Below are 22,988 nucleotides of genomic sequence, written 5' to 3' on the forward strand. Positions count from 1 at the left end.
TTTTTCTGCATCCCATAGGTTTTGGGTTGTCGTTTTTTCATTGTCATTTGTTTTTTGGTGTTTTTTGATTTCCTCTTTGATTTCTTCAGTGATCTCTTGGTTATTAAGTAGTGTGTTGTTTAGCCTCCACGTGTTTGTATTTTTTACAGATTTTTTCCTGTAATTGATATCTAGTCTTATAGCATTGTGGTCAGAAAAGATACTTGATAGAATTTCAATTTTCTTAAATTTACCAAGGCTTGATTTGTGACTCATGATAGGATCTATCCTGGAGAATGTTCCATGAGCACTTGAGACGAATGTGTGTTCTGTTGTTTTTGGATGGAATGTCCTATAAATATCAATTGAGTCCATCTTGTTTAATGTATCATTTAAAGCTTGTGTTTCCTTATTTATTTTCATTTTGGATGATCTGTTCATTGGTGAAAGTGGGGTGTTAAAGTCCCCTACTATGATTGTATTTCTGTCGATTTCCCCTTTTATGGCTGTTAATATTTGCCTTATGTATTGAGGTGCTCCTATGTTGGGTGCATAAATATTTACAATTGTTATATATTCTTCTTTGATTGATCCCTTGATCATTATGTAGTGTCCTTCTTTGTCTCTTATAATAGTCTTTGTGTTAAAGTCTATTTTGTCTGATATGAGAATTGTTACTCCAGCTTTCTTTTGATTTCCATTTCCATGGAATATCTTTTTCCATCCCCTGACTTTCAGTCTGTATGTGTCCCTAGGTCTGAAGTGGGTCTCTTGTAGACAGCATATATATGGGTCTTGTTTTTGTATCCATTCAGCCAGTCTGTGTCTTTTGGTGGGAGCATTTAATCCACTTACATTTAAGGTAATTATCGATATGTATGTTCCTATTACCATTTACTTAATTGTTTTGGGTTTATTCTTGTAGGTCTTCCTTCTCTTGTGTTTCTTGCCTAGAGAAGTTCCTTTAGCATTTGTTGTAAAGCTGGTTTGGTGGTGCTGAACTCTCTGAGCTTTTGCTTGTCTGTAAAGGTTTCAATTTCTCCATCAAATCTGAATGAGATCCTTGCTGGGTAGAGTAATCTTGGTTGTAGATTTTTCTCCTTCATCACTTTAAATATGTCCTGCCACTCCCTTCTGGCTTGCAGAGTTTCTTCTGAAAGGTCAGCTGTTAACCTTATTGGGACTCCCTTGTGTGTCATTTGTTGTAAATAAAGTAAAATAAAATTTTAAAAAGGTATTAATATAAAAAATAATTATTAAGAAACAATTTTATAAAAGTAATTAAAAAGAAAAAACAATGGACAGACAGAACCCTAGGACAAATGGTGAAAGCAAAGCTATACAGACAAAATCACACACAGAAGCATATACATACACACTCACAAAAAGAGAATAAGGGGAAAATATTATATATCATTGCTCCCAAAGTCCACCTCCTCGATTTGGGATGATTCCTTGTCTATTCAGGTATTCCACCGATGCAGGTTCCATAAAGTTGATTGTGGAGATTTAATCCGCTGCTCCTGAGACTGCTGGGAGAAATTTCCATTTATCTTCTTTGTTCTCACAGCTCCTGGGGTTCAGCTTTGGATTTGGCCCTGCCTCTGCATGTAGGTGGCCTGAGGGCATCTGTTTTTCGCTCAGAGAGGACAGGGTTAAAATAGCAGCTGATTTGGGGGCTCTGGCTCATTCAGGCCAGGGGGAGGGAGGGGTATGGATGCGGGGCAAGCCTGCGATGGCAGAGGCCAGCATGACGTTGCAACAGCCTGAGGTGTGCCGTGTGTTCTCCCAGAGAAGTTGTCCCTGGACCACGGGACCCTGGCAGTGGTGGGTTGCACAGACTCCCAGTAGGGGAGGTGTGGAGAGTGACCTGTGTTTGCACACAGGCTTCTTGGTGGCTGCAACAGCAGCAGCCTTAGTGTCCCATGCCCGTCTCTGGGCTCCATGCCGATAGCCACAGCTCACGCCCATCTCTGGAGCTCCTATAAGCGGTGCTCTTAATCCCCAGTCCTTGTGCACCAGGGAAAGATGAGGCAAGAAAAAGTCTATTTCCTCTTCGGCAGCTCCAGACTTTTTCCTGGAAAAAGTTTTTTTTTTCCGTCCTGGCTAGCTGTGGTGCACTAGCCCTTTCAGGCTGTGTTCACACAGCCAACCCCAGTCCTCTCCCTGGGATCTGACCTCTGAAGCCTGAGCCTCAGCTCCCAGTCCCTGCCCGCCCCAGCGGGTGAGCACACAAGCCTCTCGGGCTGGTGAGTGCTGGTCAGCACCAATCCTCTGTGCAGGAATCTCTCCACTTTGTCCTCCGCACCCTGTTACTGCACTCTCCTACATGGCTCTGAAGCTTCCCCCCAACCGCCACCCGCAGTCTCCGCCCGCGAAGGGGCTTCTAGTGTGTGGAAACCTTTCCTCCTTCACAGCTCCCTCCCACTGGTGCAGATTCCATCCCTATTCTTTTGTCTCTGTGTTTTCTTTTTTCTTTTGCCCTACCCAGGTATGTGGGGAGTTTCTTGCCTTTTGGGAGGTTTGAGGTCTTCTGCCAGCGTTCAGTAGGTGTCCCGTAGCAGCTGTTCCACATGTAGATGTATTTCTGATGTATTTGTGGGGAGGAAGATGATCTCTGCGTCTTACTGTTCTGCCATCTTGAAGCTCCTCTGACTCATTCTTTTTTCTTTATTCTGTTCCACGGCAGTGAATTCCACCATTCTGTCTTCCTGGTCACTTATTCTTTCTTCTGCCTGAGTTATTCTGCTATTGATTCTTTCTAGTGTATTTTTCATTTCAGTTATTGTATTGTTCATCTCTGTTTGTTTGTTCTTTAGTTCTTCTAGGTCTTTGTTAAACATTTCTTGCATCTTCTTGATCTTTGCCTCCATTCTTTTTCTGAGTTCCTGGATCATCTTCACTATCATTATTCTGAATTCTTTTTCTGGAAGGTTGCCTATCTCCACTTCATTTAGTTGTTTTTCCAGGGTTTTTTCTTGTTCCTTCATCTGGTACATAGCCCTCTGCCTTTTCATCTTGTCTGTCTTTCTGTGAATGTGGTTTTTGTTCTACAGGCTGCAGGATTGTAGTTCTTCTTGCTTCTCAGAGCTCAGTAAAACTTTATTCTGCTCATCTGCTGACGGATGGGGTTGGTTTCTCTCCCTGTTCATTGTTTGGCCAGAGGCGACCCAACACTAGAGCCTACCTGGCTCTTTGATGGGGCTAATGGTGGACTCTGGGAGAGTTCATGCCAAGCAGTACATCTCAGTACTTCTGCTGCCAGTGTCCTTGTTCCCACGGTGAGCCACAGCCACACCCCACCTCTGCAGGAGACCCTCCAACAACAGCAGGTGGGTCTGGTTCAGTCTCCTATGGGGTCACTACTCCTTCCCCTGGGTCCTGATGTGCACACTACTTTGTGTGTGCCCTCCAAGAGTGTAGTCTCTCTTTTCCCAGTCCTGTCAAAGTCCTGCAATCAAATCCTGCTAGGCTTCAAAGTCTGATTCTCTAGAAATTCCTCCTCCCGTTGCCAGACTCCCAGGTTGGGAAGCCTGACGTGGGGCTCAGAACCTTCACTCCAGTGGACTTCTGTGGTATTAGTGTTCTCCAGTTTGTGAATCAGCCACCCAGCAGTTATGGGATTTGATTTTATTGTGATTGTGCCCCTCCTACCATCTCACTGTGGCTTCTACTTTGTCTTTGGATGTGGGGTATCTTTTTTGGTGAGTTCCAGTGTCTTCCTGTCGATGATTGTTCAGCAGTTAGTTGTGATTCCGGTGCTCTTACAAAAAGAAGTGAACGCATGTCCTTCTACTCCGCTACCTTGAACCAATCCTCCAAATATTTGCTTCTTTAGACTCCTTTTCCACTGGGTCTTGGCTCAGCCAATTGGATGTATTTGCCCTGGGCTTTGATTTGAGAACTGAGACAAAGGAGAATTCTTCTGGCAGGTCAGGGGAGGCAGCAACATCCCATTCCTAGAGGGAGTGGTTGCCTCAGTCAGGATCCAGGGTAGGTGGTTTTGTTGGTGAGACGTCCACCATCCTGTATCCACTGGTGGGGCAGGGCTTCTCCAGAACAATTCCAAGGAGTGATTTTAGCTTTCAGTACAGAACCTCACCATCCCTGTGTGCTTTCCCAAGCCAGTCCTCTGGAATTCCTGGCATCTCACCAAGCACCCAGTAGCTTCTCAATAAATTCCTTTTCTGCTTAAACTACTCAAAGTCAGTTTCTTTTGCTATGTAACCAGTTTATTGGAGAGTCTGAACTCAGTGGGATCCTAACATGAAGCCCCTTTATTTTATTTCTCCAATAGTGTTTTCAGGTGTGGTTTGATGGAGACTTGTTTTCTGTCCCTTCACAACATCTTGGGTAGCTCCTGTAGCATTCCAGAGACTCTCAGCTTTTGAAACATCAAGGACAGTATAATCCACTGTACAGCTTGAATCTCACATCCAATTTTACACTCTTCCCCTCCCCCCAAGCCCAGGTTTGACCAGTGGTGCGAATGGTCCCACCCTGGGGTATTTGGTGTGCTTTGCTTCTCTCTCCCTCCTCTACTTCCTTCTCTCTCTTCATCTTTTGGGTCCATCTTTTCCATCTCTTTCAGAGTGTTGGGTTCTGGAGGCAGAACTGAGGAAGGGATTGATGTCTCCTGCTGAGCTGCTGTGGTCCACATAGGATGGTCAGTGCCCCCTGCAGAGGAGACATCTAGATCCTGCTGAAGTGCAGTGCATGTGTCGGCTATTCAGGAGGCACTGCAGGGTTCTCGGCTGCACAGGCCTCTGACATGGATGATTCTTCACAACCTGAGTTCTTCTGCCCCTGCCCTTTCAGCTCCTGTTCCTTGGCCACATACCCCCACTAGCAGGCAACCTTCTTAGGCTAGATTGTGACAAAATTGCTTAAGCCCAGATACCCTCCAGTGGTGTCTATTTGGCCTTAAGGAAACCCAGGTGTTCTTTGCTTTTAATTAAACAAAATTTTTTTCCTAGGCATTCTTGTGTCACCAAGCAGTGGGAATAGAAGCTACACACTGTTGTCTCTCTCTTTTTTTTTTTTTTTTTTCGGTACGTGTGCCTCTCACTGCTGTGGCCTCTCCCGTTGCGGAGCACAGGCTCCGGACGCGCAGGCTCAGCAGCCATGTCTCACAAGCCCAGCTGCTCCGCAGCATGTGGGATCCTCCCGGACCGGGGCACGAACCTGCGTCTCCTGCATCGGCAGGTGGACTCTCAACCACTGCGCCACCAGGGAAGCCCCACACTGTTGTCTCTTGACATTTCCTTTCCTCCTGTTCTAATGTGTGAGGAGGTATGCCTGTTCTACATAAGCAGAAGTCTGCCTAGGGGTGGCAATGCCAGATTCCACCTCTGGCCAGCTCTCCTCATTCTGTGATTGTTTTCCTTGTCTTCCCCTATATCTTAAGTTAACTTGCCATAGAAGGGAAGGCATATTCCCCTTGCCTCTAATATGGGAAGGAGAAAAGTCACCAATTGGGTGACAGCTTCCATACAGCAGTAATTCTGCCAACTTTTCTGGAATTCTTTAGTTTTTTCCTATGGGGGTAAAGGGATAGAGACTGTGTGTCTGTGGTGGGGATGTGTGTAGCAGTACTTGATGGTGCTATCAGTGTTTGTTTTACTTCTTATTAAGTTCTGCAAGGGTTGTGTCTGCATGCATTCTTTAAAATGTGGGCCAATTAGCATCTATGCTCTTTGGTTGTGAGACTATAGCCACAATTCCCAAACAATTGGAAAACCCCATTCACCATCCTGTTATACTTGCAATAACAAGTATAATAAGGGCCCTTACTGATTCAGTGCTCTGTCATGTATAGTTGATTGGTGGTTTAGCATCTATTTCCTCTTCCCAGTGGCACTCCAATTTACTTTTGGGACATTTCCTCTCCCCACTTTTCTATGCTCTTATAGGGATGGTGTATCAGGCACCTGCTCCCCTATAGAAGTTTGAAGGGACAAATACTTCATGTTGCTACAGGTCTGGCAAGAGGGAATGCAAAACCCAAGTTCAGCCAATGGATGTTTTCTCCTGTGACTTTGATCTTGAGAACATGTTGTGAGGACTAAGGAAAGAAACTGTTCAAGTTCATTAATCTCAATGGAGACAGCACTACCAGGCTGTTTCCACTCTGAATCTTTGGTACCCTCTAGAGGAGTTCCTTTTTATATTCAACTTTAGTACCACAGCTTCCCACCTCTTTTGGAGTCCCTCAGTAGCCTCCCTAGTTTTGTTTTTATTAAGTTAGTCAGAGTTGACATTTGTTACTTGAAACAAGAACCTTGACTGATGTAGTAAGCACTGATACTGCAGACAAAAGTAGATCACACCACAGGAATTTTTTTTTTCTGATACTCATCTCATTGCCATGGTCACTTTTGGTCATCTCTAACTTTCTTTTCACATACAGTTATGAAAATCCTTATTATGCAGAATGCTTAGACTTGTTTATTCCAAAATGGAATAGATTTATTTGTGTCAAATGTTACAATCTTAAGAAGGAAGGTCAGAAAGATATTAGTCTCTTTACTTCTATCATTTTCTGACCTTGGTATATGGAAGAGGAAGCTTGTTTCCTGTTGAAACTCTTCTAAGCATGATACCACATCACATGTAGACTTTTACACAAACATCCTAGATAGGCATTTGTTGATTCAAGAGCTTCTTCAAGCATAGTGTCACACCAGGAAATATATGTAGGCTTTTACACGAACATGTAGATTTTTACACAAACATTCTACATAGGCATGTTGTTGATTCAAGAGTTCTCCAAGCATAGTGTTACACCAGGAAATATACCAGTAGTACTTTTGCAAACTGACAGTCCAGATACATTTGAAAGTCAGAAGAGTAATTTAGCACTTAAATAAAATGAAATAAAATAGAACTTAGCTACTCAAGATGCAGTCTGAGAGACACGCATATCACCATAGGAGTTTGTTAAAATGTAGGCTCCATCCCAGATACTGAATTAGAGTCACATATTAACAAAATCCCAAGCTGTTTAACATGTACATTGACGTTTGAGGAGCACTAGAATAGAAAAATATTAGAGGACATGATGTAACAGTAAGTGTTGTTTGATGAAACTTGTTCCAATCACATACCTATGAAAATGTGAATTTGCTCATGATGAAAAGTGTACTTCTTACTGTGGGTCACAGTAAAAAAAAACAACTGGAGAGAGTGACAGAAGCAAGATGGCCCATTAAGATGCCCCTCATTATATTCCCACCTCCCAACAAAAATCTGGCATCAGTTCATAGACAAAGGTGACTGTGGGAAATGTGAGATCCAGCATCATACGCCAAAGGACCTGGGAGGAGTCTCTAGAAGCCAAACTTGTTTGCTAAGAGTTAGACCTGCTAGGCTGACTTCATTTTCTTTATTGGAAATCTTATCAGACAGGTAAATTGAAGGAATGAGAATACATCTGGATTTATAAGGTAATTGAAAAACATATCCCATGAAATGCTTTTGGATCAGATGAAGAATGTGGGCTGATATAATAGAGTTGTAGTATTTATAAGTGGTTGAATGACCATACTACAGGATGTGAATAAATTTAAATGGAGAATAAATTCCCTGTCAGAATATGCCTTTGACTTCCACCTGCCTCCACATGTTTAATAAGTATTTGCTCAAGGGCATTGTGGCTTGCTGATCAAACTTCAGATATCTTGATTTTGAGCTCCTTAGCCAATACACTAGGACAAGAATTAGCTCCTCCAAGATCTCAACAAGATCTAAAATGGACTGCATATAGAAAAATGGAATTTCATAGGGCTAAATTAATAATTCTGTAAAATTACTATGAAAGTCACACCTAATTATATAAATAATATCTTTAAAAGCCAGATTTAATAACAAATATGAAAAATAATTGGAGTTTTAGTAGATTATAAATTCTGTTAACAGAATAGTATAGTTATCCACAAAAAAAAGCCCATTTAATCTTATACTATATGAATAATGCTTATAGTATTCAGAATAAAGGTAGTAAAAGTCTCTAATCTAGATTGTTCAGGCTTTATCTGAAATGCTTTATGTGTTCATTCTGGGTACCACATGTGTATCGTCCAGAGTTCTTTGGATTAAAGCAATAAAAACCAAGTCTATCCAACTCAAGGAAAACAAATACAAACATACCAAAATATGTGAAGGAATTTGTTCCAAGAGTAGCTCCTAAAAATCAAAGGGAAAAAACTTCTTTTTCTGGCCATAAAGGATTAACTGGACTGGACTTAGGATCCTGCCCTAAGCAACCAATATTGAAACAACTCTTTTCAGATATTGGGCAAGAAGATTGTGGTCCCAAAGAAAAAGTAAGCAAATGAGGTGAATCCTAGAATCACTCAGGCTTTCTGACCAGAGGTACTTCCTAGGCCACAGTGCAGGCGAGCACAGGAGACAGACACTGGAATTCAGAGAGGCTGAGGTGGCTGGAATTTGGAGAGCAGTGTACCAAAGAGGAGAGAATTACACAAGGAAAAACCTCTCTAAATTTGCATAGGGTCCTTCTGTTGCAGAATAGTAAGCCACAATGAATAGGGTGAAACTGTACAACACAGGTGCACACCCGTCCAGAAGCTGTAAGCCGAACAATTCCCAGAGATTTTGAGGGACTGATAAACCAATTAAAGAGTGAGTAGTCTTCAGTGAAAATATAGGGACATTCAGTAGAGATCTCAGACAGGTCACGCCTTATTATAATGTATCAGTCTGAGTCTAATCAGGAGATAGAAACCACATAGGTTAAACAGAGGGGTTTTCATATAAAGAATTATTAACTCTGGTAAATAGCGACTGTAAGATAAGACAATTCTGTATGGTATTCTAGGGTGGAGAAAGTGCTTAAGAAAGGACAAAACTGGAAGGGGTTCAGACCTTATTATAGTTCAGTCCACTGGAGAGCACAGAATTTTGCTGGTTTGCCTAGGCTGGAGCTGTTCTGCCATCTTTAAGCCATCAGAAAGCAGCCCTCTGCAGTGCAGACAAAACACTGGTAATTAGTAAGGTAGTATGGGCATGCAGGGAGAGTAGTAGCTCTATGGGAACCCTCTGGACCACAGATGAGCTCCCTGAAGAGGGAGCAGCAGCTCGGTAGATACTCTCCAGTTCAGAAACAAGCAGTGCAGGGAGTTGTACAGGGTGCAGGGACTCACTGGCAAACTTCTCAGTGCAGGTAAGCCATGATTGTGGGACTAAAGAGGGAATTGGGGTACCAATGTGGGCCGGAGGCTTTCGAGTGATGATGTAAGCAGAAGACCTTCAGGGCACTATCTTTATGGAGAGGGCTGATAAATGTATCACTGTGCCAGAATGGGGCTACGAGGTCTGTTGAATAGATTTAAAAAGTTAATGAACCTCTGGCCAGACAAAGAGTCACAAGAAAATGAAAATACAGACCAATATTCCTCCTGAATATAAACATACCTGAGCAAAATTTTAGCAAATCAAATCCAACAGGATATAAAATCTGTAATACACATTGGCCAAGTAGGCTTTAAACCAGGAATGCAAGGCAATTTTAACAATCAATTCAATCAATTAACAAAATAAAGGAAAAAACCATGCAATCATTTCAATTGATGCAGAAAAACATTTGACAAAATTCAACAGTCATTTATGGTAAAAACTTTTAATGAAGGGACTTTTTCAAACAATAAAGGGTGCCTATAAAAAGTCTACAGCTAACATCCTACTTCCTGGTGAAAGACTGTTTATTTTTGCTCTGAGATGGAGAACAAGGCAAAGATTTTAACTTTTACCAACATTAACATTTTATTCAACATTGTCCTGGGCATCCTATCCAGAGCAATAAAGCAAAACAGAGAAATAAAAGTAGCAAAACTGTATTTATTTGCATGTAGCAAATCCTAAAGGAACTTTAGAAAAAGTGCTAGGACTAATAAGTAAATTTAGTCAGGCTGCAAAGTATGAAACTATTGTACAAAATTCCATTGTATTTTTCTATATTAGCAACAAAAAGTTAAAAGCTAAAATTCAAAAATAATTCTGTTGACAGTAGCATCAAAAGTTAAAAAGTACTTAGGAATAAATTTTTAAAAATATGTGAAAAACTGGCATGCTGAAAACTATAAAATATTGCTGAGAGACATTAAAAATGATCTAAATTAATAGATACAACATGTTTATAGATGGGAGGATTCAATTAACATGTCAGTTCTTCTTGAAGTTATCAATATATTCAAGGCATTCTCAATCAAAGTGAGCTTTTTAAACATTGACAAGCTAATTCTGCAATTCATATGGAAGATTAAAAAAAAAACCTCAAATCTTGAAAAGCTGAACAAATTTTGAAAAAAAAAAAGGAACAAAGTTAGAAATTGAAGTCTTATAAAGCTACAGTAATCAAGATAGCATGGTATTGGCAAAAGAATAGAAATATGGATCAAATGAAAGGAATAGTGAGTTTAGAAAAAGACCCATTCTTATATGGCCAATTGATTTTTAATAAAAGTGTCAAGACTATTCAATGGATAACCCTGATAATGTTTCAGTAATTATTTCCATAATTATTCATTGGAAAAGATCATCTTATCAACAAATGGTGCTGAAACAAATGGATATCTATTTGAAAAATAATGAACTTCAGCCCTTGTCTCAAACCATACACAAAAATTAACTCCAGGGCTTCCCTGGTGGTGCAGTGGTTGAGAATCTGCCTGCCGATGCAGGGGACACGGGTTCGTGCCCCGGTCCGGGAAGATCCCACGTGCCGCGGAGCGGCTGGGCCCGTGAGCCATGGCCGCTGAGCCTGCGCGTCCGGAGCCTGTGCTTCGCAACGGGAGAGGCCACAACAGTGAGAGGCCCGCATATCACAAAAAAAAAAAAAAAAAAAAATTAACTCCAAGTGGATCACAGACCTAAACATAACAGCTAAAACTAGAAACTCTGGAAGAAATCATGGGAGAAAATCTTCATGACCTTGGGGTAAGCAAAGTTCTCTTAGCTAAAACATGAAAAGCAAAGCTGTAAAAGAAAAAATTGAAAAATTAGATTCTCAAAATAAAAAACCCTTTTTTTTGGAGAGACAACACTGAGAAATTAAAAACAAGAGACAAACTGAAAGAATATATTTGCTATACACATATCTGACAAAGCCCTGGTATTCAAAATATGTAAAGGATTCCTAACAACCCAATAACAACACAACAAGAACACAAATGATCTGATTAAAAATTGGGCAAAAAACTTTGGATGCTTCATCAAAAAACAAATGGAATGCAAGTACATGAAAAGGTGGTTAACATCTTTGATGGTCACCATCACTAGTAATTAGGGAAATGCAAATTAAAACCATAATGAGATACCACTATATACCCAATGGAATGGCTAAAATAAAAAGACAGAAAATACCAAGTGTTGATAATAATGTGGAGCAACTCTCATACATTGCTGGTGGGAATGTAAAGTGATGCATTAGCTTTGGAAAACAGTTAATCTCTATTATATATCTGAACACACATTTACTGTATAATACAGTAATTCCACTCCTGTGAAATAAGAGATATAACAACATATGTCCAAAAAAGGACTTTTACAAGAAAGTTCCTAGCTGCTTTCTTCATTATAAGCCTAAATTGGAAACAACATAAACATTTGGTGAATGGGCAAATTGTGGTATATGCATACAATGGAATAATACTCGCCAATAAAGAGAAAGCAAACAGCTTACACAAACAACTTTGACGAATCTCAGAAACATTATGCTTGGCGAAGGAAGTCAGACAGGAAGGAATACATACTATATGATTCCATAGTAGAAACTCTAGGAAAGACAAATCTAATCTATAGCTACAGAAGGCAGCTCAGTGGGCCAGGGATAGTGAGTTGGGGAACTGACTTCAGAGGGGTACAGGGAACTTCTTGGGAATGGAATTGTTCATAATCTTGATTGTGGTAGTGGTTACATAGGTGTATACATTATTCAAAACTCACCAAACTGTATCCTTCATATGAATGCAATACATTGAGTGCAAATCATGTCTAATAATGTTAATTTAAAAAATCAAAGGAAGTGGAGCAACCAGGTTTCATAAAGCATAAAGCAGGGTAGCTTTGGGGAATAAATGCTGTGACCTAATGGCCAATCTCTAGAACACTGTCAAATGGATCAATCAACTCTAGATTTATTCCTCCTTGTGTTGCTCTGATCAAACTTAGGATTCGTGGCAGAGAAGGTCTAAGGGGACTAGCTTAGCTCAGGTGCCCACTCTTGGATCTGGAAAAGCTGGACCATCCTGACTGACTCTCCCATCCAGACCTCCCTGAGTGTGGCATGGTGGTACCCCAAGAAAAATGAAGGTACTGTTAACCAGAAGAAGGGGTGATGATACCTGGTAAACAAACAAGCAAACACACAGAAATAGTCTCCCCTTGTTTGTGTCCAGGGGTGAAAACTTACACCAAGGTCATGAAGAGGATGGTGAGGGGCTTCAAACATATATGTTCATTCATTCCATTCAAGCGTAACTTTGAGCGTGGACTGTTTGCCAGGTGCTGTTATTGACTGGGGTCGCATATGCATTTGAGGTCTCTCTAAAAAGAAAGAGTTCGTATTAATGTAAGGAACAGAAGCCTGGTAGGAGTGGCTCATCTGGCATGAATATGGAGCACTAGCCTTTTGGGGAGGATGGGGGAGGATAGAATTCAGCTTAACATTTAAAAAAGAAAACCCCAAAACAACAACTTTCCACGAATAAGAAAAAAGTTTGTATCTTCTTGGGTGGTTCGCACGCAGGGTAATTCTTAAGTAAGAGGAAGGTGATCAGCCAGAGAAGTAGATTCTAGAATTCACGTCTCGCCCAACACACAGATGGGGAAAAAGCCTTTGCATCGTTGTAACTTTGCGTCTTTGCGTTTCCCGGGGCCTCCCCGGCGAGTCGACAGAGGGAGCCATTCCCCAACAAGTCTCCGCGCGGGGCCTCCGCGGGCCTGGAGGGATTTTCCTGCGGGTCCTTGGAGCTCTCTCTCCGCCCAGCCTCGGTAAAGTGGGCCCCCTCCGTCCCCCGCCCCCCAACTCCTCGCCCCACCTCTCCAACCACTTTGTTGCCGCAGCGCACACTCTTCTACCGCTAGGTCACTCCTCCCTTCTCTGTCCCACGGTTTCGCTCCTTCCCTGGCACCGCTGGGGCGTGCCGTCCACTCCATCTGGTCGCTGGGGTGCTGTCCCCAACCCTCCAATCCTCGTGGTGGGTCTAGAACACCTCCGGGGACTTTGACACTGGGGCATTGAGAGTGAGTCTGGACGCAGACGGGCACTCCCTCCGCCACCTCTAGGTTCACCCCCACGCGGTGACCTCAAGGTTTGCCAATTTAGTAGCCAGACTATTGGCGGAGTCGCCTCGGCGCTGTGGAAGCCGCTCAGGACAGGGGCGACCCGCAATCGGGCGCAGGAGTCGCGCCAGGAGGATCCTGCCGGTCACACTAGGGACTGCGCGCGGCGCCGAGGACGCCCCCCTCCAGCGGTCACTGACCCGGCGGCAGCAGCTGCAGCAGCGGCAACTGCGCGCATCCCGGGCCCGGCTCGGGTTACTCCCCTCCTCCTTCAGCATCTCTGGCCAGACGGAGAAAACCTTACTCAAGTTTGCAACGAGTACTTTCCCCGTGCGGAAAACTGGGGGTCTGGAAACGCGCAGAGACCCGCCTCCTTTCCCGTGCGTCTCCCTCTTTGAGCTTTAACCAAGACTTCCAAGTATCGCTCTCTTCTGGGACGCTGCTTGGAGGCTAACTGCGCTGTTTGGAACAGATTTTGCTTCTCCGCTGGCGTTGCGTGAAAACCAGGGGGAAAGGGTTGCACTGCGAATCTCAGGATCTCGGGTAAGAGTTGGGCAAACTCCGTTCTGGCAGCCGCTGGGCCTTGGCCGGACGCTGGATGGTTTCTTATGGGTGCGGGCACATTTTCCTTAACCAGGATACCCCGGGTGCCCCGTGAGGTGGGATGAGACGGGCTCAGTTTGACTTGTTTACTTGTCTCAAGTGTTTATTGTTAGTGTTTGGATTTGGTCTTGTTACTTGGGGCTGGATAGGAACTTCTTGGAGTATTTTTCATGAGGAAATGCCCCCGTTACGCATTTTATTTTGCATAATTTCTGCCCTTGTATTTCCTTGTTTGTGTTGCTTTTGTGTTGACCGGTGTCATAGCTGGGTGTAGGGAGGTTTGGGGAGAATGAGACTGGGAATGAAAAAGCAGTTTCGGCGGGGCTCTTGCTTTCAGATCGGCTTTACTTCTCTGGGATCTTGTTTTCTAAACTTCTCTTTCTCCGGGACTTGATATTCAGATTGTGCGGTCAGACGTAGGGATGCTCCCTCTTACTGCGCTCTCAGCGTCCTTTAGGGGCGTCAGGATCACAGGCTGGGTGACTAAAACTGAAGGAGTCTCTTATTTGTTTGAATACCTGGCACCTCAGGGAATGTTGGGAAGGGCGGTTCTTCCAGCCACAGTTACCATGGAAAGATCTATCTCCTATTGGTCTTTTCAAGTCCTTTCATCTAGAACTTTTACCCCTGGTTTAGGGAACTATTTTGTCTTTATTTTTCTTTCTGAAAATAAGAATGATACCACGGAGTAGATGAAATGTAGTGATATCTTTAATACTTTTTAAAGAAAATATCCCCACATGAGGACCCAGATTCTTCAGGGGAAAGTTAAAGTTTAAGATTTTTGTTTGCCCTAAAGTTCTCAGGCAGTGATATCCATGCTATCCCAAGGCAGAGGAAAATGCCGTTTCTTCTTGGCTCTCCTGGCCTTTCTCCTTTATATTGAGTCTCACTTTGTGTATGGTCTTCCCAACTAAAGATGCTTCATTCCTTATGGATGAAGAGACTGGGACCGGATCATTTTCCTGATGTGAATGGTCCAGGAGGTCAGCTTGCAGGGTACTTTTTGCTGTGCTGCTCTGAGGTCAAAGAGTTCAACAGAGGAGTTGCTCTTGGACCAGGGGGCCTGGGGGCAACTGTCAACTCTGCCACTTTCCAGTTGTGTGATTTTGGATGTTACTTAACCTCTCTCTCCTCATCTACAAAATCAGAATAATAACAATGCTTACCCCAAGAAGGTCGTCCAAAGGATTAAATGAGTGGATGTGTGTGGAGTGCTGACAAGCCTGGCAGATAGTAAGCACGTATTAGCTATTATTATTATTATTAGCATCATCATCATTCTAACATTATTAACATGTTGTATCGTGATGATATAGTTTTTGTTAGCTGTCATTAAGTGTTAGCTATTCTTCCTATTTGAATGGACTTTGAAAGCTGTGCTCATGTGGCCTTCACTCCCACCTAGAATGTGATGCATTGTCAAACGTTGCTCAGATGTGGTCTTTGTATTGCTTTCTGCTGGGGGCCCTTCAGAGGAAAGAACAGTGCATGTGGCAGGGCTGGGATTTGTAGAGGAGGAGTCATGGTTGTGTGCCAAATGGTGCTTGGGACAGGCTAGCAGGTGAGAAATCTACACTCAGTTTACAGCCTATAAACTACATTGCCTAAGAAACTCCTTGCATTACTATACCTCTTTTAACCTATTTTTTTTAGACGTTAATCATTTGTTCAATAAATGTTTATTAAGCATCTATTACAGTTCAAGCACTGTTCTAGGTTCTATATTATTTAAATTTGTTGGCTTCATTTTAGAAATGGATATGCACAAGTATTTGCTTTACGCCCATCCCTCTCCCCAGACACACACACACTTCAAGTTTAGGGCTTCACGTGGCACTAGCACTCTATAAATTAAATCCCCAACACTTTTTAGCTCTAATGATTTCAATACCTGTTAAAATGAAGAGCATGTATCACTGAGGAATTAAACAAAATATTCAGTATAACCTCTAGCAGGGCACTTCTCCCATCAGCTTCATCATGTGTGGGGAGGTAGGGAAAGAGCTGGATAATCTCTGGTGGTCCTTCCGGCTCTAACATCCTTAAATTAGTTCATTGATGGTTGTTTTTGAACATCATTTTTTTCTTTTAACATTTGTTTTAGGTACATAAATTATGTCACATCATTGCATGTCAAAGTGAGTAATGACACTGATAATTAATAAAAAAGGAAAGGCGTTTGGCTCTGCTTGTGTTTCATCAGCTATTCTGAGACTTTTATGTATATCAGAAACATGGAGCGGGGCTTATTAAAAGTATTAGATGAAGCTTTGAGAAACTGCCAAAATTTGACCATTTTTGATCTAGGTAAAATGGCGATTTCATGTATAATAGTTCTACCTAATATAAATCCTAGCCACCTCTGCTTGGATTCAGGTGCACTAAGTTTTGGGCGAGATGTGAAAAGTCTGCAGTTTTACAAGTTCCCCAGATGGTTCTAATGCAAACCCAAGTCACAGGTTCATTTAGCAGCAGTGGATTTACCTTCCTCATGATTTTTTAATAGCATATATCTAAAATACAAATCTGATTGTGTCATTCCCTTATTTAATAATCTTTGGCTGCTCCCCAGATGGTAAGCATCAGTGTCACCTGGGTGCTTATTGAAAATGCAGATTCTGGAGCTTCATCCCAGATGTAAGAGCCAGAAATCTGCACTTGAGCATATCCCCAAATGAATCTGAGGTGACCTCAAATCACATTTGGAGAAACACTGGCTTACAGCATAAAGCGAAACCTCCTAACATGATACACAAGACCAGCTTCACATATAATCTTCTCTGGGTTGTTTCTCTGCTTCCCTGTTTTCCAGCCTTTCAGCCCCACTGATGTTGATCTTGTTACTGTTCCTTAAAGAATGCACTGACTCTTTCACTCCTCCCGGACCTGGCTGTGTATGTTGTTCCCTCTGTAGGAAATGTCTTTGCTCCTTTTTTTGGTCTAACCAACTTCTTACTACCTAGTCATCCTTCAAGATACAGTTCAGTTAAGACCTCACCTCTGAAGCTTTTCCTAGTTCACTCACATAAACGGTAGTATCTCATGTGATTCCTATTCTGCTTTGTGGATAGCTTTAATATAGCATCTATTATACTGTTATCAACTATGTTATATTACCTGAATTTTTCTCCAACTGATTGGTGAGTTTATCGTTCCTTATTCTGAGCTTTTATTCCAATGGCTGGCACATGGTAGTTACATAATAAGTGCCTAAAGAATGTGGAGGAAGAATAAATGAATGAATGCAGTTGACTTTTTCTTAGCACACCAAGTGTTTGGGACAGTCACTATGTACATACTAAGGGCTGTGGAGAAGCCCTTCAAGAATTTACAATTTGGCTAGACAGAGTCTACAAAGTTAATAACACAGAGTAAAAAAGGACAAAATAGAATATCCTAAGAAGACTTATGAAACAGCAGATGCCACTGAATTAATGTTACATGTTCAACACTGTGGCAGCACTACGATACAAGAGCTGAGTTTATCATATCTTTGGGATAGTTTGGGTTGTGAACGACAGTGTCAGGTCACTGTTATGGTTTACCCTGTGCTTTTTAGTTTATAAAACATCTTTGCATCTTTTTTTGTATTTGATCAGAGACATGGTGACTGGTTCAATATTGTTTTTCCTACTTGAGTACAGGATGCAGTCCTAAAAATAGGTCCAAAGATTGTCCAAAAGCCTACATGTTACAGGGAATGCTGGTCCTAGAGAGACAAGTATATTATAAATTTATAATTATGTCTTGCCATTTAGACACAGTATTCAGTATTTACTTCTTTCTTTAACTTTTTCTATAACTTTGATATTTCTTCCTGTTTGAGCCCCAGTTGACCTGTTCAAGTTAAATAAGTGTCTGGTTCACGCTAAAGGTTTGCCGTTTTGGCATGTCTAATAAATTCCATCTTTGTTTCACATATTAAGTTTATGAGACAAAGTCTTCTTATAATTATGATTAGGTTTTTAATTTTTTCATTTTTCACTTATTTTTTTTGTAATCATGGAAATATGCAATACTATTTGAACAGGTGAACAAATTGCAGGGTGATGACAAAGATAGTGATGCTTCAAAAATTGAACTTTTAGCTCACGGGCAGCTCCACCATAAAATAAACAACGAAACAATATTCTTTCATAGGCTGAAGTAAGAGAGTTCCAGTGACATAGAGCAGGAAGGTAGCAGTGTCAATGAATGAAGTACAAACATCCAGTTTGTTTGGACTTCAAACAAAGCAATATTAAGAACAAACTCTGCTCTCATTTTCTCAAGGATGTGTACCCAGTATTTCATTTTAAAAATTAGCTTAACTTTAAGAATTAACACATGATTCATCATGTTCTGTTGATTTGTCTTCTTTTTCAGTTGTTTCCAGTATGAGCTTTTTCTAGCTTAATTTAAGCTTGCATCTGGCTGTATTTTTGTTGTCTCTTAACTAATCTCTTAATCTCTTGATTTACTCATTCATTTGTTTATTCTCTTTCTCTGAATTTCCCAAGATTTTATATTTGTCTCTTGTTTCTCTTTTTTCCCAATTTAAGATTATTTTTCATGGTAATCATTCTAACTCTTTTAAAAAATAGTTATTGCAGAAGATTAATTTATAGCAATTAATAAAAGGATTACTCATATTATGACGAAAAAATAAGATGCAAACCAATGTTATTTTCCTTGATACAACTTTATTTGTAAAAGTGCAGGTCACCATCTGGATGCTATTTGATGATGCATACTTTGTGCAATTAGCCAGTCTGGAAAGTGTGAATGTGATAATATATCCTGTTATTATAGATGTTCATTACTAGTGATTTTTCTTGTTTCAGTTCCAGTGATTTATACTCTTAGATAAAGAAACTATGTAAAGCACTTTAACCACCTCAATTTCCTGCTTAGAGGGCAATAAATTGTACCCTTTCCCTCATCGAAGACAAAGAAAACAGTATTTTAGTATAGAAAGCTTCATCTTGATACATACATGTGAAGGATATCAGCATCTGTTAAAAACATCTTATCTTTGGGAGCAAGGAGGCACCATCTAGAGGGTGACTCGAGTGCCTTGTCCTTAACATCCTGGCCAAGCCAGCTGAGCTGCACAGATTGGGTTTGTGCTAAAGCCTCACCACAGGTGATCATTCCCATGATGGAACTTTTAAATACCTTTGGTAAAGAATCATGTTCATCTGTCTTTTTTTAAAGAAAAAAATAATTTTTGGTGACAAATTGAAAATCAAGACCCACAAATTCAGTTTGTTTCACACAGAACAAAATAAAAGTATAAAATCTTTGTTTTGGGTCCAGGGGATTAATTCTACAATCAAAATGAAAAATTTCAAATATCTACCCCCACTGATATTTTGAGAAGGGTACTTTATTATTTTTTCGGACAAGGAGTCGTGACAAGATGTGACTTTTGTTCTTTAAGAAAGTAATTGGTGTGAGTTTTATTTTGGCTCCATCAGATATGTATTTGGTGTATAGGGCATAGGGATAAATACTGTGTGGAATTACCAAAATACTTGCCTTAAAAAAACAGATTGAAAAAAAAAAAAACAAGTGACTGTGTAAGGCTGAGTGTAGCCAGGGCCAGGTGGACAGTTCTGAGAGCCACTCTGAGGGCTCATCCTAGAGAGAGGTCTCTGTGTTCACCAGAGGTTTCCTGGCAGTGTAGGGCCTTGAAGGAGAGAGGATTTGAGTACATGAGGCATTTAAGACAGGGGAATGCAAACACATGGCTGCAGGAATTTGCAAGACATCTTTAAGCAACAGTTACTAAACCATTCCATAGGAGTAATGAGTTAACATTTGAGAATTGTTTTATGAAAGCCACACCCGGAGCTATAGGACTAGATTCTGCCTGTGCCCACAGCACTAATGTGTTTTAAAGGAGCCCCTCATATTATACTGCTATTATTCTATTATATAAACCCAATGTGGTTTGGGGAACCCAACTGAGAGTCAAGTAAAAAATTGAGCTCCTGTTCCATGTGAAGGTGTGAAATGAGAGAACTGTTATTTCTTTCAACCACTGTGGTGCTTCTTAGGGGGTGGATGGAGACAGGACTCCTGTTTCTTCTAGCATCATCCGAATCTGAATTCATATTTTCCTTTAAGAAGTTTAGAGATGATCTTGCCACGCTACTCTACCGTCTTTTTTAGCGTACGGTCATCTGTCCAACCATGGATTTCGCTTCATTTCTCCTTCACTTCATACACTATCATCAAACATTCAACTCTAAGTGGCTGACTTTTAAGGCTTAGGACAATGACGGTCACATCTTGAAACTTAGCGCTAAATATTCAACATGCTTGTTTTTTTTTTTTTTTTTTTTTGCGGTCCGCGAGCCTCTCACTGTTGTGGCCTCTCCCGTTGTGGAGCACAGGCTCCGGATGCGCAGGCTCACAGCCATGGCTCACGGGCCTAGCTGCTCCGCAGCATGTGGGATCTTCCGGGACCAGGGCACGAACCCGTGTCCCTGAATCGGCAGGCGGACTCGCAACCACTGCGCCACCAGGGAAGCCCCAACATGCTTGTTTTTTGACAGCCATCTGTCCATCCCACCACTGGAATTTTCTCACCGTCCATCGTTTTCTGAAGCCTCTGCCACGTTGCTACAGCACCTCCTTTTATTCTCCCTGTACCTCCCTCTTTTTGCTCACTGCTGACCCCACCCCCAAATTCCTATTATCTTCTCAACAAACATTATTATTTTTAAAAATTTCCTGTCTCATTCCCCACATCCCTTGGTGCCCTCATCTTTCTCACCTCTCTTCTTCCATATGCTTTCCCTCACACGAAGACTGGATAACCACGGTATAACGTATTAGCCCTTTCAATATCCCCCCACCTCCTGTACATCCCTTGAACAGATAGGTGTGCAAAATCGGGCCATCAGCAAGGTTAGAAATGCTCGAGGCCTCTGCTTTCAAACTTCAGGGGCATAAGAATCGCAGGCAGATACTGGCTCACCTCTAATGATTTTGATTCAGTAGGTGTGCATTGGGGACCAGAGATGTATATTTTTTAGTATATGTGCTGCTGAAGTGAGCACTGGGGATGGGTATGTTTGATAAGGTATTATTCTGACACAGATGATCCATGGTTGCACTAATAATTCTTGTTAGGGCTATGTCGCTCCATTCAGAAGGCATGAATTTTGTTTCCTTTTTTTTTCTCTTTTCCTTTCCTTTCATTTCTAATTTTTAGTAACTTGGTCGGAGGGGGTCAGAGAGAATAGCTGGTCTGTGAGAAACCGTGCCTCTCCGTCTCTGCTTGGAGGGACAATGGCGGTAACACAACGCTGTTCATGTGACAGCCGGAGAAAGGGGCCCATTGTTCGGGGCTTGGCTGATGCTCCATTCCACTGCGGTCAGTCATCCAACTGAGCTTGGTAGCCCCAAGGAAACAGACACACTTGAATCAGAGAGACAAAGAAAGGAGGTCAAGGCCTTTCACAGTTAAACTACTTGCAGCAATGTGTCAGACATAGGATTTGGGAAAGAAAAAAGTAATTTTGTGGAAGCATCATTAATCTGCTGGTTTTGGGGGGCATGAGACACGGCATTAAAGGGGCACAAGTCTGTTAGAACTCCCAGTTAATCTTTGGCCAAAGAAGAGTTGTTTCCTACTATGCCCAGTGACTTATCTTATGGAAAGGCTTTATTATTGATTTTAAAAATAAAAAAAGTTCTCCCTCGGTCCATGATAGGCAAAGGTCCCTTTCTCAGCCTCTTTTCCCCAGGTTCATCAAAGACAAGTATCTGATCTTGAAAGCTGGCCTAAATCAAGGCCTGTGATCTCAGAGAACGATTCTTTGTTCCGTGGTGTGGTCGCCAGGTATACGATATATTAAAAACTTCCTTCCAAATCTAGACTCAGGTATCAGTTTAGAAGCTGAGAATTTTTTGAGGTTGTAATACAGTTAAATGCTTTAGAAAGTTCTTGATATATTTGGACAGTTATAAAGTTGGGGGACTCCCCAGGTGTCATGTAGATACCAATCCTCACCCCCCAACTTCCAAACTGGATTCTAGCCCTGGAGGGAAAGGGTTGTAAACTTTCTGTAAAGATCTAATCCAGAGCCTAACAATTGGCTACATTCTTTGCATCAGAAGAAGATTCAAATTCAAGGTCATAGCCTCAGTAAAGGTCATGGACTTTTCACACAGGATTGTTCTTTTAGCCTGATTACTCCCTTTCTGAAAAAGTTTGTCATTCATTTAGCCTTTGCCTCTGGGTTCCTTTTAAAGGGAAACTTAGTCCCTTGTTCCTGTGGATATTTGTAGGTGGCTATGTTTTTTGTTTTTTGTTTTTTTTCTGCAAATTAGGCACAGAGTGCAGCCTTGGGTTAAGCCAAATGGGAAAAGCCTTCCCTGGATGTAATGGGTTATGGAGAGCCCATTTACACAGTGTCAGGCAGCTAGTGCTCATTGGCCGTAGGAATCCTTTTGTCTCTGAGGTAAGAGGTTTTCTGACTGGGCATATCAGGCTAAAGGAGGTTTGTACCCAGGAGAAGGCGATATATGATTCGCTTGAGGTCACTTAGAGCTTCTTGTAATTGAGTCCCTCACTGCACCTTGATTACAGACTATCATTGTAAGTCCATTAAGGGAGGAAAAGCAAGTGCATTGCAGAGAGGCAAGTGGCTTTTTATTCATATGTTTCCACTCCCCCTTCCCCCTTGCAGTTTGTTTATACTTTACTAAGTGGATATTTGGTTTTACCAGTGATAGAGATGCCTTTGAAGTGGAGAAGGGGAAGAGGAGACTGTTCTTTGCAGGTGGCAGAAGAATTGTGTTCAACACGCTCCTGATTAGTTCATTAATTTTCAATTCATTGTCATTAGGCCTGTTCATTTGGCTCCATTCCTGTGATTTAGAGAGGCTCACCCCTTGGTGCTGTGAGGGATGAGTACTGTGTTCTGCTTGAAGTTCTGTGTAGATGCAGCTTGTGTTGAAAAAATAGGGCAGGGACATGATGTCTTTCACTGTGGTCGTTCATGTCCCACATTTAATGCTAAATGCACTTTTAGGCATAGGTTGCTTGCTGGGACTTATTTTTGTGTCAGGATTAAAGCCCTGACCAAGGAGGGTTTCTGGGATGC

At 41.7% G+C, this 22,988-nt stretch overlaps 1 protein-coding gene across 10 annotated transcripts in view; it reads left to right on the plus strand.

Moving 5' to 3' along the window:
• The window catches only part of MEGF10 (multiple EGF like domains 10), a 376,760-nt gene that overhangs the window by 201,457 nt on the left and 152,315 nt on the right, over positions 1-22,988 (plus strand). For 2 of the 10 annotated variants that reach the window (XM_067031513.1, XM_059061573.2), the window contains exon 1: positions 13,265-13,824. The exons of the other annotated variants lie outside the window; for them this stretch is intronic. The gene's annotated coding sequence lies outside the window, so the exon portion shown is untranslated. Of the gene's footprint in view, positions 1-13,264; positions 13,825-22,988 lie in introns of those variants that run through there. 10 annotated transcript variants of the gene reach the window in all.

Source organism: Kogia breviceps, chromosome 4 (assembly GCF_026419965.1).
Source record: "Kogia breviceps isolate mKogBre1 chromosome 4, mKogBre1 haplotype 1, whole genome shotgun sequence".
Lineage (NCBI taxonomy): Eukaryota > Metazoa > Chordata > Mammalia > Artiodactyla > Physeteridae > Kogia > Kogia breviceps.